Raw genomic sequence first — 14,532 nt, 5'->3', positions numbered from 1 at the left:
TATCAGCTACACGTATAAATCAACCAATGTAAACAGCTTCATCGGAGAATGAGGTAGGATTGTCCCATATAATTGAAGGAAAAGGAAATGGTGCATTATTTCTCTGCAAATAAACCAAGAGACATGTTGGATAGTTTGAACATTGAAACAATGGGCTGTTATCGCAAATGGGTTTCAAAGTAGATAGGAATCAAAATTAGTTTATTGCCCCGTGCCCTATAGTGCACTTTAACTAGTTCCTGAGATAGAAAATCAGTTTTGCATTTCTGAGAATATTCATCTTTTTCTCAATCGCCAAACTTTCTGTACTTAAGCTGGTGTGAAGTTTGTTTAATAACTTTTATGAATGTAAATATATACTCTTCCTTTGCCACATTTAAAAAAAATTCAAGATACTAAAATCTTAAAGGCACAACAGATTGGGTGTGACGTTAATATAATTATTCATAGTCTCTAAATTGCCTCTCGGGATCATAGTTATAGAGTATTACAGCCTGGAAACATGTCCTTAGGCTCAACTTTCCCACACTGGCCAAAATGTCCCATTTACACTAGTCCCACCTGCCTGCGTTTGGCCCATATATCTCTAAACCCATCCTTTCCATGTACCTGTCAAAATGTTTCTTAAACATTGCGATGGTATATGCCTCAATGAACACCTCCAGCAGCTCGTTCCACGCACCCATCACCCTTTGTGTGAAAATGTTACCCCTCAGGTTCCTATTCAATCTTTCCTCCTCACCTTACACCGATGTCCTCTGGTTCTCGAATCCCCTACTCTGGGCAAGAGATTCTGTGCATGCAGTGACTAGTGGGGTACCGCAAGGCTCAGTGCTGGGACCCCAGCTATTTACAATATATATTAATGATCTGGATGAGGGAATTGAGGCAATATCTCCAAGTTTGCGGATGACACTAAGCTGGGGGGCAGTGTTAGCTGTGAGGAGGATGCTAGGAGACTGCAAGGTGACTTGGATAGGCTGGGTGAGTGGGCAAATGTTTGGCAGATGCAGTATAATGTGGATAAATGTGAGGTTATCCATTTTGGTGGCAAAAACAGGAAAGCAGACTATTATCTAAATGGTGGCCGACTAGGAAAAGGGGAGATGCAGCGAGACCTGGGTGTCATGGTACACCAGTCATTGAAAGTGGGCATGCAGGTGCAGCAGGCAGTGAAGAAAGCGAATGGTATGTTAGCTTTCATAGCAAAAGGATTTGAGTATAGGAGCAGGGAGGATCTACTGCAGTTGTACAGGGTCTTGGTGAGACCACACCTGGAGTATTGCGTACAGTTTTGGTCTCCAAATCTGAGGAAGGACATTATTGCCATAGAGGGAGTGCAGAGAAGGTTCACCAGACTGATTCCTGGGATGTCAGGACTGTCTTATGAAGAAAGACTGGATAGACTTGGTTTATACTCTCTAGAATTTAGGAGATTGAGAGGGGATCTTATAGAAACTTAACAAAATTCTTAAGGGGTTGGACAGGCTAGATGCAGGAAGATTGCTCCCGATGTTGGGGAAGTCCAGGACAAGGGGTCACAGCTTAAGGATAAGGGGGAAATCCTTTAAAACCGAGATGAGAAGAACTTTTTTCACACAGAGAGTGGTGAATCTCTGGAACTCTCTGCCACAGAGGGTAGTCGAGGCCAGTTCATTGGCTATATTTAAGAGGGAGTTAGATGTGGCCCTTGTGGCTAAGGGGATCAGAGGGTATGGAGAGAAGGCAGGTACGGGATACTGAGTTGGATGATCAGCCATGATCATATTGAATGGCGGTGCAGGCTCGAAGGGCCGAATGGCCTACTCCTGCACCTAGTTTCTATGTTTCTATGTTTCTATGTTTCTATCTACCCAATCTATTCCTCTCATGATTTTGTACATCTCTATAAGATCATCCCTCATCTTCCTGTGCTCCAGGATAGAGTATTTTGGCAACACTGATATGACGCTGACAGTCACCAAAGAAACCGCCAAGTGGGACAGGCCCTTTAGTGGTACCAAAATGAAACACTTCACATTTCTCTGTATTAAATTCCATCAACCATTCCTCGGCCCATCTGCCCAACTGATCAAGATTCTGCTGAAATTTTTGACAACCATCTTCACCATCTACAATACAACATACTGTGGTGTCATCAGCAAACGCTAACCACGCTATGTATGTCCTCATCCAAATAATTGTTATAGATGACAAACAGCAATGGGCCCAGCAATGAACCCTGAGGCACACCACTAGTCACAGCCCTCCTATCCAGGCCTTCCACCATCACCCTCTACCTCCTTCCATGAAGCCAATTTTCTATGCATTCAGCTATCTGTCCTTGACCCCCCATGGGATCTAACCTTCCAAAGCAGCCTACCATGGTTAAACTTGTCGATTGCCTTATCCATGTATACAACATCTGCAGTTCTGCCTTCATCTACATTTTTGGTCACATCCTCAAAGAACTCAACTAATCTGTCAGAAAATGATGATGTTAATGTTATCATTTGAGTATCTCCAATATAGCTGAGACTTACAGATTGAGATCTAAAGTGTTGATACCCATTCCAACAGTTAAAACAACAAATCTAGGTTTTTAGATAAGACCACAGTTGCTGCCGTGCCTGCTTAGAATTTCTAGCATTTTCTGCTTTTGTTTTAGATTTCCAGCATCTGCAGTAATAATTTGATTTTCATTGCTTAGTTTCGAGATGTGACGTCTGGAACTCTGGTGCTGTACCAGCATGGAAGCAGGTCCTTTGGCCACCAAGTCTACGCCGACCATCGATCACCCACTCACACTCGTTCTATATTATCCCTTTGTTTTCATCTCCACCCTACATATTTGGGCCAATTTATGGAGACATTATGCATGTCTTTGGGATGTGGGAGGAAAACAGAGCAACTAGGGGGTAACCACATGGTTTTAGTTTCGAGATAAAGCATAGAAACAGACCCTTCAGCCCACCCAAACCACACCAATTATCAATCACATGTTCACACTAGTTCTATGTGAACCCACTTTTGCACCCGCTCCCCACACACTGGGAGCCTTGTACAGAGGCCAATTAACCTGTAAACACCACATGCCATTGCAATGTGGGAGGAAACCAGAGCATAGGGAGGCAACCCACGTGGTTACAGGTAGAATGTGCAAACTCCACACAGACAGCATCAAGGGTCAGGATCATACCCAGGGTGTTTTGTTCTCTACCAGCTTTTATGTCACCTTTCATGAAGTCACTAAACAGAATGTGAACCCTACTCTGCAATGTCCCAGCATGGCCAGGTGGTTTAGTTTGGCAGGAATATAGAGATGATAGGCACCCAGTGGTTTGAAGCAGGTTTTTGTTTCCGATATGAAAGCACCAAACGTATATAGCTGTGTACATCATGGCAGATTGAGCAGAGCATGGTGGTATGCACATTATTTAAGTGCAGATGGCTTTTGTTATATTGCCATGTTCACCCTTGGATACAGCCCACAGACCAACCGCTGTAAAAATACATAAAACATACATTCTGTGAAGGCAACTCCATACTCAATAAATCAAATTGTCCAAAGGCTAACCAGAAAGACAAGTGAGCCGCAGAACATCAGACGAATTTTGTCAACAGGGCAAACAATAGTTGGAAACATGTTTGGCTCCAAATGTAGAAACAGCACATTAAACGGAATGTTGTGTTGGATTTTATCCATTCAACATTTTTGGTTCCAGGCTTTCTCCCTTGTTTTCCGAACTGCAAATTTCTGTATCTGGGACCTCAATAATATTCCCATCGATGATTATGAGGGAGCTAAACTTTAATGTGGTCAGCTGTGTTTATTGGTTAGACGTCTCCTATAGCTGGCATTTGATTGGTTGCTAAATTTGAAACATATGCACTTTCCTGACATAATTCAACTTGTGCGATTTGAATTGTATAAAAGGGATGGATTCAAATAATGATGCTGTATAAAACATTCAATGGTGTGAGAATATAGGTCCACTTTGCCTTATCTCTGGTAAAATAATAATCTGACAGATACTGTTGCCAAAAAACATAGAACACCCTTGTGGTTCCTACACTGGAAAGGGAAAATCAAAAGGATAATTTTACTGAAGCTATTAATTACCAGCTATGAATATTGGCATGGGAAATATTTACATGTTCTCAAGTTGTAAGGAGGGGCAAAGAGAAAATAATGAGGATGTTGCATAATTTTCATGGGTCTAAGAAAATAACTTGGTTGTTATTTTGTCTTTGCTTCATCCTCTTTAATCTAAAGTTAATGTTATTGTAGTGTTCATATGGGCTTGTAGACTGGTCAAATGAATTGGATCCTAGGATACAGGAGACACAGGGAACTGCAGGTGCTGGTTTGCACAAAACAAGGTACAACATGCTGGAGTAACTCAGTGGGTGAGGTAGCATCTCTGGAGAACATGCATTGGTGACAAGATGACAATTGGAAGAAGGGTTCTGACCCGAAATGTCACCCATCCAGCTTCTCCAGAGATGCTGCCTGACCCGCTGAGTTACTCGAGCAATCATTGGTATGAACCAGCATCTGCAGCTCTTTCCTAAACATGGATAGGTGACATTTTGGGTCAGGACCCTCATCAGACAAGGATAATTTTCTTCATATGTGTCAATATCAAGTCAATATAGTGTGTGAGAAAGAACTGCAGATCAAAGGTGGACACAAAATGCTGGATTAACTCAGCGGGTGAGGCAGCATCTCTGGAGAGAAGGAATGGGTCCATATAGTATATTTATCCACTGTTCGCATCCCCGTATACCTTCGTTATCACCTCTTCCCCAGCCAACAATGGGCGATTATGGGTTTCACCCTCCCTCGGTCATCTGTTGCCACCCTGACTTGTTCTAGCTTTCTCTTACCTCCAGTTCCTCCCGCTATACTTTCAGAAGAAGGGTCCCAATCTTCCTTTTCTTTTCTACAGAGATGTTACCTGACTCTCCGAGTTGTTCCAGCACTTGGTGTTTATCTTTAGTGTATTTATCCGCTGGTTTATTTGGGGAGATACCAATATAGCATTTTATCCCTGACAATAAATATCTTATTGCTGATCAAAATTAATACATTTAAATGAAATGCTATTGGGTTGCAGTTTCTACCCTTATTTAAGTCTGTTGACGCATGTGAGAAATAGGAGCAGATTGAATCTACGTGTAGTTTTGACGAGGGATTATAGTTGACAGGCAGCTCATGACATTAATAACAAGCTTACAATTTAGTTCCCCAAAACAACCCTGCACTCCAACTCCATCCACCCACCACTCTCGTCCCTTGAAATTCAGGCTGAGCATGAAACCTGATACATCCCTGGGATCCCAGTTTGAGGCCTCTCACTATTCAGCAGGGCAGAAGCACTGAAACCTGCTGATAGAGCTTGGGTTGCTTACTGAGAGCAACCCAGGAATGAAGAAGATCGCAAAAAAATGGTGAACACAGCCCAGACCATCATGGGTACAGACCTCCCCAGCATCGAAAAAATGTACAGAAGAGATGTGTTTTCCTAAGTTGAGCTAGGATCCCCATTGCCTCAAAGGCAGCCACCTTCATCCACCCTCGCCACACTCTTATTTCACTCCTGCCATCAGGAAGAAGGTATAGGAACATAAAAACTGTAACGGCCAGACTCAGGAGTAGTTTCTTCACTACAACCATCAGGCCATTAAACACTACAAATATGCTCTGAACTACATACATACTACTCTTGGGGGCATTATTTTTGTTTTGCACTATTATTGTTTTGAAAAAATATATATATATTAAACTTTCCTTTGTGGTTTATTATGGGTTTTACAGAGTACTGTGTTTACATATCTGTTATGCTGCTGCAAGTAAAAATTCCAGTCTTCCATTTCAGGAACTATGACAATAAAAGTCTCTTGAATGACTCTCTTGGTTTGAGTAGTGTCTTGTGAAGCTTTACCATAGCCTTCATTAACAGTGGATCTCTTGTGTCTGGCAGTGGATTGCTTCTCCTGACCAGATGTACACTAAGGAATATCTTACCTTTATGTTTACAGAGGGACCTCCAAGTGACATGGAGTCAGGGAAGAGATGTGTATTCCTAGTTTAAGAGCTAGGATCCCAATTACCTCAATACCATTCCTTTAAGGGGTTTGTTGCTGATATGAAGAACAGCTATAGATCTTCATTGTATAGATCACCATTTGGTGATAGTAATGTAACATTTTTTGCTTCCTTTGGCAATTTTGACATTGCCATGCTATTTCAGTGCTGCACTGAAGTGTCACTTTACGCACTATATGCTTTGCAATGGGTCAGAGTCATGGAGTCATACAGAATGGAAACAGGTCCCTCAGCCTAACTTGTCCATGCCAACCAAGATACCTCATCTAAACTCGTCCCATTTGCCCACATTTGGCCCATATCCCTCTGAACTTTTCTTCTCCATGTACATGTCCAAGTGTCTTTTAAGTGCTGTTATATTATCTGTCTGAACTACCTCCTCTGTCCATATACCAGCCACCCTCTGAGTGAAAAAGTTGCCCTTCGGGTTCCTATTAATAGCCCTGTCCCACGGTACGAGTTCATTCCAAGAACTCTCCCGAGACATAGCGAGTACGTCGGAGCTCGGGGACGTCTCTTAGCGCTAACGGCAGGTGCTCGGGAAGACTCACTAACGGCAGGTAAGCACGGGAAGACTAGTGAAGATTTTTCAACATGATGAAAAATGTCCACGAGAGCCCCGAGTACCGACGAGTGGCCATTACCGTAAATCTCTGAGTTCGAATCAGGGCAAACTCGGGAGAACTCTTGGAATGAACTCGTACCGTGGGACAGGGGTTTTAATCTTTTTTCTCTCTCTCTCCTTAAACCTATGTCCTCCGGTTCCTGATTCCGCTACGCTGGGTAAAATACTCCGTGCATTCACCCTGTCTATTCCTGCAAAGCTCACAATTATCTGACTCAGCGACCTATGTACATCAAACTTTTCAAAGTTAAACAGGCAGGTTTGCCACTGCTACACGGGTGGTTTTAAACTGAATAAGGGGGGTGGGGTGTCGAATGGGCTAGTGGAGGATGGAGTTAAAGGGAAAGGGTTTCTTAAATGTGTGAGCGTAGAGACAGAGGGGTGTAAAATGAGGGTAGAAGCAATAGGTAGCAAGGTGAAAAGTAAAAGTGGCAGGCCGGAAAATCCAGGGCAAAAATCAAAAAGGGCCACTTTTCAACAAAATTGTATAAGGGGTAAGAGTGTTGTAAAAACAAGCCTGAAGGCTTTGTGTCTCAATGCAAGGAGCATTCGTAATAAGGTGGATGAGTTGAATGTGCAGATAGCTATTAATGACTATGATATAGTTGGGATCACGGAGACATGGCTCCAGGGTGACCAAGGCTGGGAGCTGAACATCCAGGGATATTCAATATTCAGGAGGGATAGAGAGAAAGGAAAAGGAGGTGGGGTAGCGTTGCTGATTAGAGAGGAGATTAACGCAATGGAAAGGAAGGACATTAGTTTGCAGGATGTGGAATCGGTATGGGTAGAGCTGCGAAACACAAAGGGGCAGAAAACGCTGGTGGGTGTTGTGTACAGGCCACCTAACAGTAGTAGTGAAGTTGGAGATGGTATCAAACAGGAAATTAGAAATGCGTGCGACAAAGGCAAAACCGTTATAATGGGTGACTTCAATCTACATATAGATTGGGTGAATCAAATTGGCAGGGGTGCTGAGGAAGAGGATTTTTTGGAATGTATGCGGGATAGTTATCTAAATCAACATGTAGACGAACCAACGAGAGAGCAGGCTATTTTAGACTGGGTATTGAGTAATGAGGAAGGGTTAGTTAGCAGTCTTGTTGTACGTGCCCCCTTGGGCAAGAGTGACCATAATATGGTTGAGTTCTTCATTAGGATGGAGAGTGACATTGTTAATTCAGAAACAATGGTTCTGAACTTAAAGAAAGGTAACTTTGAGGGTATGAGACGTGAATTGGCCAAGATTGACTGGCAATTAATTCTAAAAGGGTTGACGGTGGATATGCAATGGAAGACATTTAAAGACTGCATGGATGAACTACAAAAATTGTTCATCCCAGTTTGGCAAAAGAATAAATCAGGGAAGGTAGTGCATCCGTGGATAACAAGGGAAATCAGGGATAGTATCAAAGCGAAGGATGATGCGTACAAATTAGCCAGAAAAAGCAGCATACCGGAGGACTGGGAGAAATTCAGAGACCAGCAGAGGAGGACAAAGGGCTTAATTAGGAAAGGAAAAATAGATTATGAAAGAAAACTGGCAGGGAACATAAAAACTGACTGCAAAAGTTTTTATAGATATGTGAAAAGAAAGAGATTAGTTAAAACAAATGTAGGTCCCTTGCAGTCAGAAACGGGTGAGTTGATCATGGGGAACAAGGATATGGCGGACCAATTGAATAACTACTTTGGTTCCGTCTTCACTAAGGAAGACATAAATAATCTGCCGGAAATAGCAGGGGACCGCGGGTCAAAGGAGTTGGAGGAATTGAGTGAAAACCAGGTTAGCCGGGAAGTGGTGTTGGGTAAATTAAATGGATTAAAGGCCGATAAATCCCCAGGGCCAGATAGGCTGCATCCCAGAGTACTTAAGGAAGTAGCTCCAGAAATAGTGGATGCATTAGTAATAATCTTTCAAAACTCTTTAGATTCTGGAGTAGTTCCTGAGGATTGGCGGGTAGCAAACGTAACCCCACTTTTTAAGAAGGGAGGGAGAGAGAAAACGGGGAATTACAGACCAGTTAGTCTAACATCGGTAGTGGGGAAACTGCTAGAGTCAGTTATTAAAGATGGGATAGCAGCACATTTGGAAAGTGGTGAAATCATTGGACAAAGTCAGCATGGATTTACAAAAGGTAAATCATGTCTGACGAATCTTATAGAATTTTTCGAGGATGTAACTAGTAGCGTGGATAGGGGAGAACCAGTGGATGTGGTGTATCTGGACTTCCAGAAGGCTTTCGGCAAGGTCCCACATAAGAGATTAGTTTACAAACTTAAGGCACACGGAATTGGGGGTACAGTATTGATGTGGATAGAGAACTGGCTGGCAAACAGGAAGCAAAGAGTAGGAGTAAACGGGTCCTTTTCACAATGGCAGGCAGTGACTAGTGGGGTACCGCAAGGCTCAGTGCTGGGACCCCAGCTATTTACAATATATATTAATGATCTGGATGAGGGAATTGAAGGCAATATCTCCAAGTTTGCGGATGACACTAAGCTGGGGGGCAGTGTTAGCTGTGAGGAGGATGCTAGGAGACTGCAAGGTGACTTGGATAGGCTGGGTGAGTGGGCAAATGTTTGGCAGATGCAGTATAATGTGGATAAATGTGAGGTTATCCATTTTGGTGGCAAAAACAGGAAAGCAGACTATTATCTAAATGGTGGCCGACTAGGAAAAGGGGAGATGCAGCGAGACCTGGGTGTCATGGTACACCAGTCATTGAAAGTGGGCATGCAGGTGCAGCAGGCAGTGAAGAAAGCGAATGGTATGTTAGCTTTCATAGCAAAAGGATTTGAGTATAGGAGCAGGGAGGTTCTACTGCAGTTGTACAGGGTCTTGGTGAGACCACACCTGGAGTATTGCGTACAGTTTTGGTCTCCAAATCTGAGGAAGGACATTATTGCCATAGAGGGAGTGCAGAGAAGGTTCACCAGACTGATTCCTGGGATGTCAGGACTGTCTTATGAAGAAAGACTGGATAGACTTGGTTTATACTCTCTAGAATTTAGGAGATTGAGAGGGGATCTTATAGAAACTTACAAAATTCTTAAGGGGTTGGACAGGCTAGATGCAGGAAGATTGCTCCCGATGTTGGGGAAGTCCAGGACGAGGGGTCACAGCTTAAGGATAAGGGGGAAATCCTTTAAAACCGAGATGAGAAGAACTTTTTTCACACAGAGAGTGGTGAATCTCTGGAACTCCCTGCCACAGAGGGTAGTCGAGGCCAGTTCATTGGCTATATTTAAGAGGGAGTTAGATGTGGCCCTTGTGGCTAAGGGGATCAGAGGGTATGGAGAGAAGGCAGGTACGGGATACTGAGTTGGATGATCAGCCATGATCATATTGAATGGCGGTGCAGGCTCGAAGGGCCGAATGGCCTACTCCTGCACCTAATTTCTATGTTTCTATGTTTCTAAACAACAAGTTTGTGAGATGGCACCCAGGCCAGGTGACTCTCTACGCGCTAGTCCCTGAAGTGGATCTGCAAACACTCATTGCAATGCTCCACTATTTTAAACCTCTACTCCAACAGCAGTACTAAACATTATTCACTTCATCATGCATCTATACACTGCAGACGGCTCGATTGTAACCGTGTATTCTCTGGCCACTGACTGATTAGCACGCAACTAAAAGCTTTTCACACACAATACCTCAGTACACGTGACAGTAAACTAAACTAAAATAAGGCATCAGCAAGTGTTGAATAAAAGACACTGAGGGCTGATTGAATGCATTAAATCTCTTAACGATCTGATCTCCAGTGATGTATGTCTGTGCCAAGTAGCATTGAGGTTAATGGCCACTCAAATGCTGCCTCATCCTTTCTCTTTCCAAATAGATCCCACTTAAATCTTTCTGTTTTGTCTTTCCTACCTTTTACAGTATTGTCTCATTTTGTTGCCATGGGCGTTCAAACGGTTTAATTCCGCTTTTATTGCAAGAAAATAAATGTAACCTCCCTCCTCACTGCCCCCCTGCTTCACCAATCCTTTCATCTTGACATGTTTTTTGTTACTGAGGTGCAATTTGTTTTGTTCACTGTGGATTTTGTTTTCCCCTTTAGTGTAAAGTTTCAAACTTTGTCGGGCAACTATGGTTGAGATTGCTCCTTTTAAAATCTAACTTCTCGAACTGAACATTCCTGCATCAGTTCAAGCTGCATAATATATTTCACAAAGGGAGTTTTTTTTTTCTTAAGGAAATCCACTTGGGAAGAAACAGTAAATTATCTGGGATTTTGAATGTGGTTGATCCTCTCTAATTGTTTCCTGTAGGAATTCTTAAGGATTACTTTGTTGTGAGTTCAAAGGTAGTTTGAACAATTATTCAAATTCACAACTGCTGACTGAATTAATAACAACCTTATTTTTTGTCATCAGATTATCAGAAATGCATAGTTGTTTCTCTTTGCCTGTAGCTTAACATGTTATCACTTTGGGCGAAAAAGTACAAGATCGTAGTGAATAAGCTCAACAAATATCAGAAAGGGATTAATAAATGAAATATTAATTGTTAACTGAGAAAAAGAACATGAAATAGGAACTGGTGCGTGTTAAGCCTTTTTCATTCGCGTGTAACACAGCAATGGGATGCAATGGGTCCAAAATAATTACTCTGGATAAACTGCTCCATAGAACGGTTCCAAGAGAAAAATACCACCCAGGAACGGCCCTTCAGCCCACCATGTCTGTGCAATCATGATGCCAAGATAAATTCACCTCACCTGCTTACACAAGATTCATATCTTTCCATTCCCTGCATATTGTGACTATCTGAACACCTCTTAAATAGATAGATAGATAGATAGATAGATAGATAGATAGATAGATAGATAGATAGATAGATAGATAGATAGATAGATAGATAGATAGATAGATAGATAGATAGATAGATAGATAGATAGCCTTTATTGTCATTCAGACCGAAGTCTGAACGAAATTGCAGCAGTCATATATATAATACAAGAAAAACAACAATAAACACATATTAACATCCACCACAGTGAGTCCACCCAGCATCTCCTCACTGTGATGGAGGCAAAAGTCTTTGGTCTGCAGTCTCTTCCCTCCTCTTCTCCCTCTGCGCTGAGGCGATACCCCCCGGGCGATGTTATAAATCAGTCCCGCGGCTCAAACACCGCGGCCCGGGGTGGTCGAAGCTGCCGCCCACCAGTCCTGCAGACGCAGCCGCTGGCCCGCGACCAAACCCCGGACTCAGGCCACCACCGCCAGAACACCGTCCCAGCCACCCTCACGTGAGTACCGTGCCGTCTTCAGCCTCGGGCTGGGCCGCCCCCGACATGGGCGCCGAACCTCCCCCGGGCCGGGCCGCCCCGACATGGGCGTCGCTTCTTCCCCGGGCCTGGCCGCCCCGACTTGGGCGTCGCTTCTCCCTCGGGCCGGGCTGCCCCGACATGGGCGCCGAACCTCCCTCGGGTTGCGAGCGCCGCACCTCCCCGAGCTCGGCCGCTCCGACGGGAGCCTCGTTCCACCCTCGGGCTGGCCGCCCTCACAACCTCTCACGGGAGCACTGTTCCAGCCCTGAGCCGGACCGCCCTCACGGGAGCGAGCTCAGGGCAAGTCCTGACGGGCTCTGCCTCCGGAGCCTCGAGGTCGCCAGCTCCATTAGGCCTCAGCGCAGACGGAGGCAGAGAAGGGGAATACGACAAAAAAGTCGCATTCCCCCGCAGGGAGAGACTGCAAACCCCCTTTCAACCCCCCCCACAAAACACAAACTAAAAACCAAAAACTAGACTAACCAAAACAAAATAAACAACACAAAAAACACAAACAAACGGGACTGCCGGTGAGCCGCTGCAGCCAGAGCCGCGCCGCCACGCCTCTCTAATCGCCAATGGCACTACCTCCACCACCGCCACCAAGTCGGCATGGTGGCGCAGCGGTAGAGTTATTACCTTACAGTGCCAGAGACCCGAGTTCGATCCTGACGACGGGTGCTGTCTGTACGGAGTTTGTACGTTCTCCCCGTGACCTGCGTGGGTTTTCGCCGAGATCTTCGGTTCCCTCTCACACTTTAAAGAAGTACAGGTTTGTAGGTTAATTGGCTCGGTAAAATTGTAAATTGTTCCTAGTGTGTAGTAGAATAGTGCTAGTATGCGAGCATCGCTGGTCGGCGCGGATTTGGCGGGACAAATGGCCCGTTTCCATGCTGTGTCTCTAAACTAAACTAAATCACACATGACAGCGGCTAATAAAATTATTATGATTATGATTCCAGGCACACACCTCCCTGTGTGTGTAAAAAAAAACATTGCCCGCACATCTCCTTTAAACTTTACCTCTCTTAGCTAAAGCTATGCTATAAATTTAACTGAATTGATTGATTCTGATTGTTCCAAACCTACTGAGACTTGGAGTAATGAGAGAATCTGAGTTAATAAGTATAAATCTAAAATGGAAATTCCTGCCCAGCCTTGTTAACTCCAACACATCATTCACATGGGGTGTGTAAATCGTACAGCCAGTCCAAGCATTCCCTACACTGGAGGGGATTCACTACACTACAAGAGTCTTGCAGGGACAAGGAATGGAAAGGTGGTGCACCATGTGGTGTATCTGCATAATGTAAATAAGACATGTGGTCAGATGGCATGGTGATGTAAACACATAGATGCAAGTGCCAGATTGAAGGACTTCCTTGTTGGTAGAAGCACAATAAACATAAACTTCTGTGACCTGTTACAATTAGAGTATGTAGAACGTACAGGGCATTTCAACAGTATGCAATGCCTACCTTGGGGACATAATACACACGGGCTACCAGAAGTTCGGAAGTAAATGAATCCCAGTGATAATAGCATCACACACCGCAAAACCTTTCAAACTCTCCCAATTTCTCTCCAACCTACCTCATTGCAGACATTGGACATTTTCTCTGGATCTGTTCCACTGCAATCCTGGGAAAGTATAATCTACACTCTGGTATGAGTTCATAAGTCATAGGAGCAGAATTAGGCCAATCGGCCCATCAAATCTACTCTGACATTCAATCATGGCTGATCCATCTTTCCCTCTCAATCCCATTCTCCTGCCTTCTTCCCATAATCCTTGACACCCGTACTAACCCGTACTGATCAAGAAACTATCATTCTCTGCCTTAATAATACCCGATGACTTGACCTCCACACCGTCTGTGGCAATAACTTCCACAGATTCACCACCCTCTGATTAAATAAATTGCTCCTCATATCCTTTCTAAAGGTGCATCATTTTATTCTGAGGCTTCTGGTCCTAGACTCTCCCGCTAGTGGAAATATACTCTCCACATCCACTCTATCCAGGCCTTTCACTATTCGGTAAGGTCCCCCCGTATCCTTCTGAATTCCAGCAAGTGGTAAATTTGTAAATTGTTCCTAGTGTGTAGAAGGATGGTGCTAGAATGCGAGGATCGCTGGTCGAGGATGAGCATATCCTACATGCTCATCAATGTGAACACACTCATCCATGGGATCTTTCTCGTTAACATCCCTGGACCCTCTCCAACGCCAGCACAAGCCTGATCTATTTATTTGTTCTGCTTTTTGTACTTGTGTTTTGCTTGATGGTATTCAGGTCTAGTATTATCTGAATTGATTGCAGTCAGATCAGCTCGATGCAGCAGTTTGACTGCTTGACTGCGGGGGAAGAATAAATGCTTTTGAGATAAGACTTTTGCCTTCCATCACAGTGAGGAGGTGTTTGGAGATTCACTGTGATGGATGTTTGTGTGGAATTAATTGTGTTAAATGTGTGTTTTGTTCTTTTGCTGTTATGACTGCAGGAACAACATTTTGTTTGAACTTTGATT

Source organism: Amblyraja radiata, chromosome 26, assembly GCF_010909765.2.
Source record: "Amblyraja radiata isolate CabotCenter1 chromosome 26, sAmbRad1.1.pri, whole genome shotgun sequence".
Classification (NCBI taxonomy): domain Eukaryota; kingdom Metazoa; phylum Chordata; class Chondrichthyes; order Rajiformes; family Rajidae; genus Amblyraja; species Amblyraja radiata.
Note: the sequence above shows the minus strand (reverse complement) of the source record.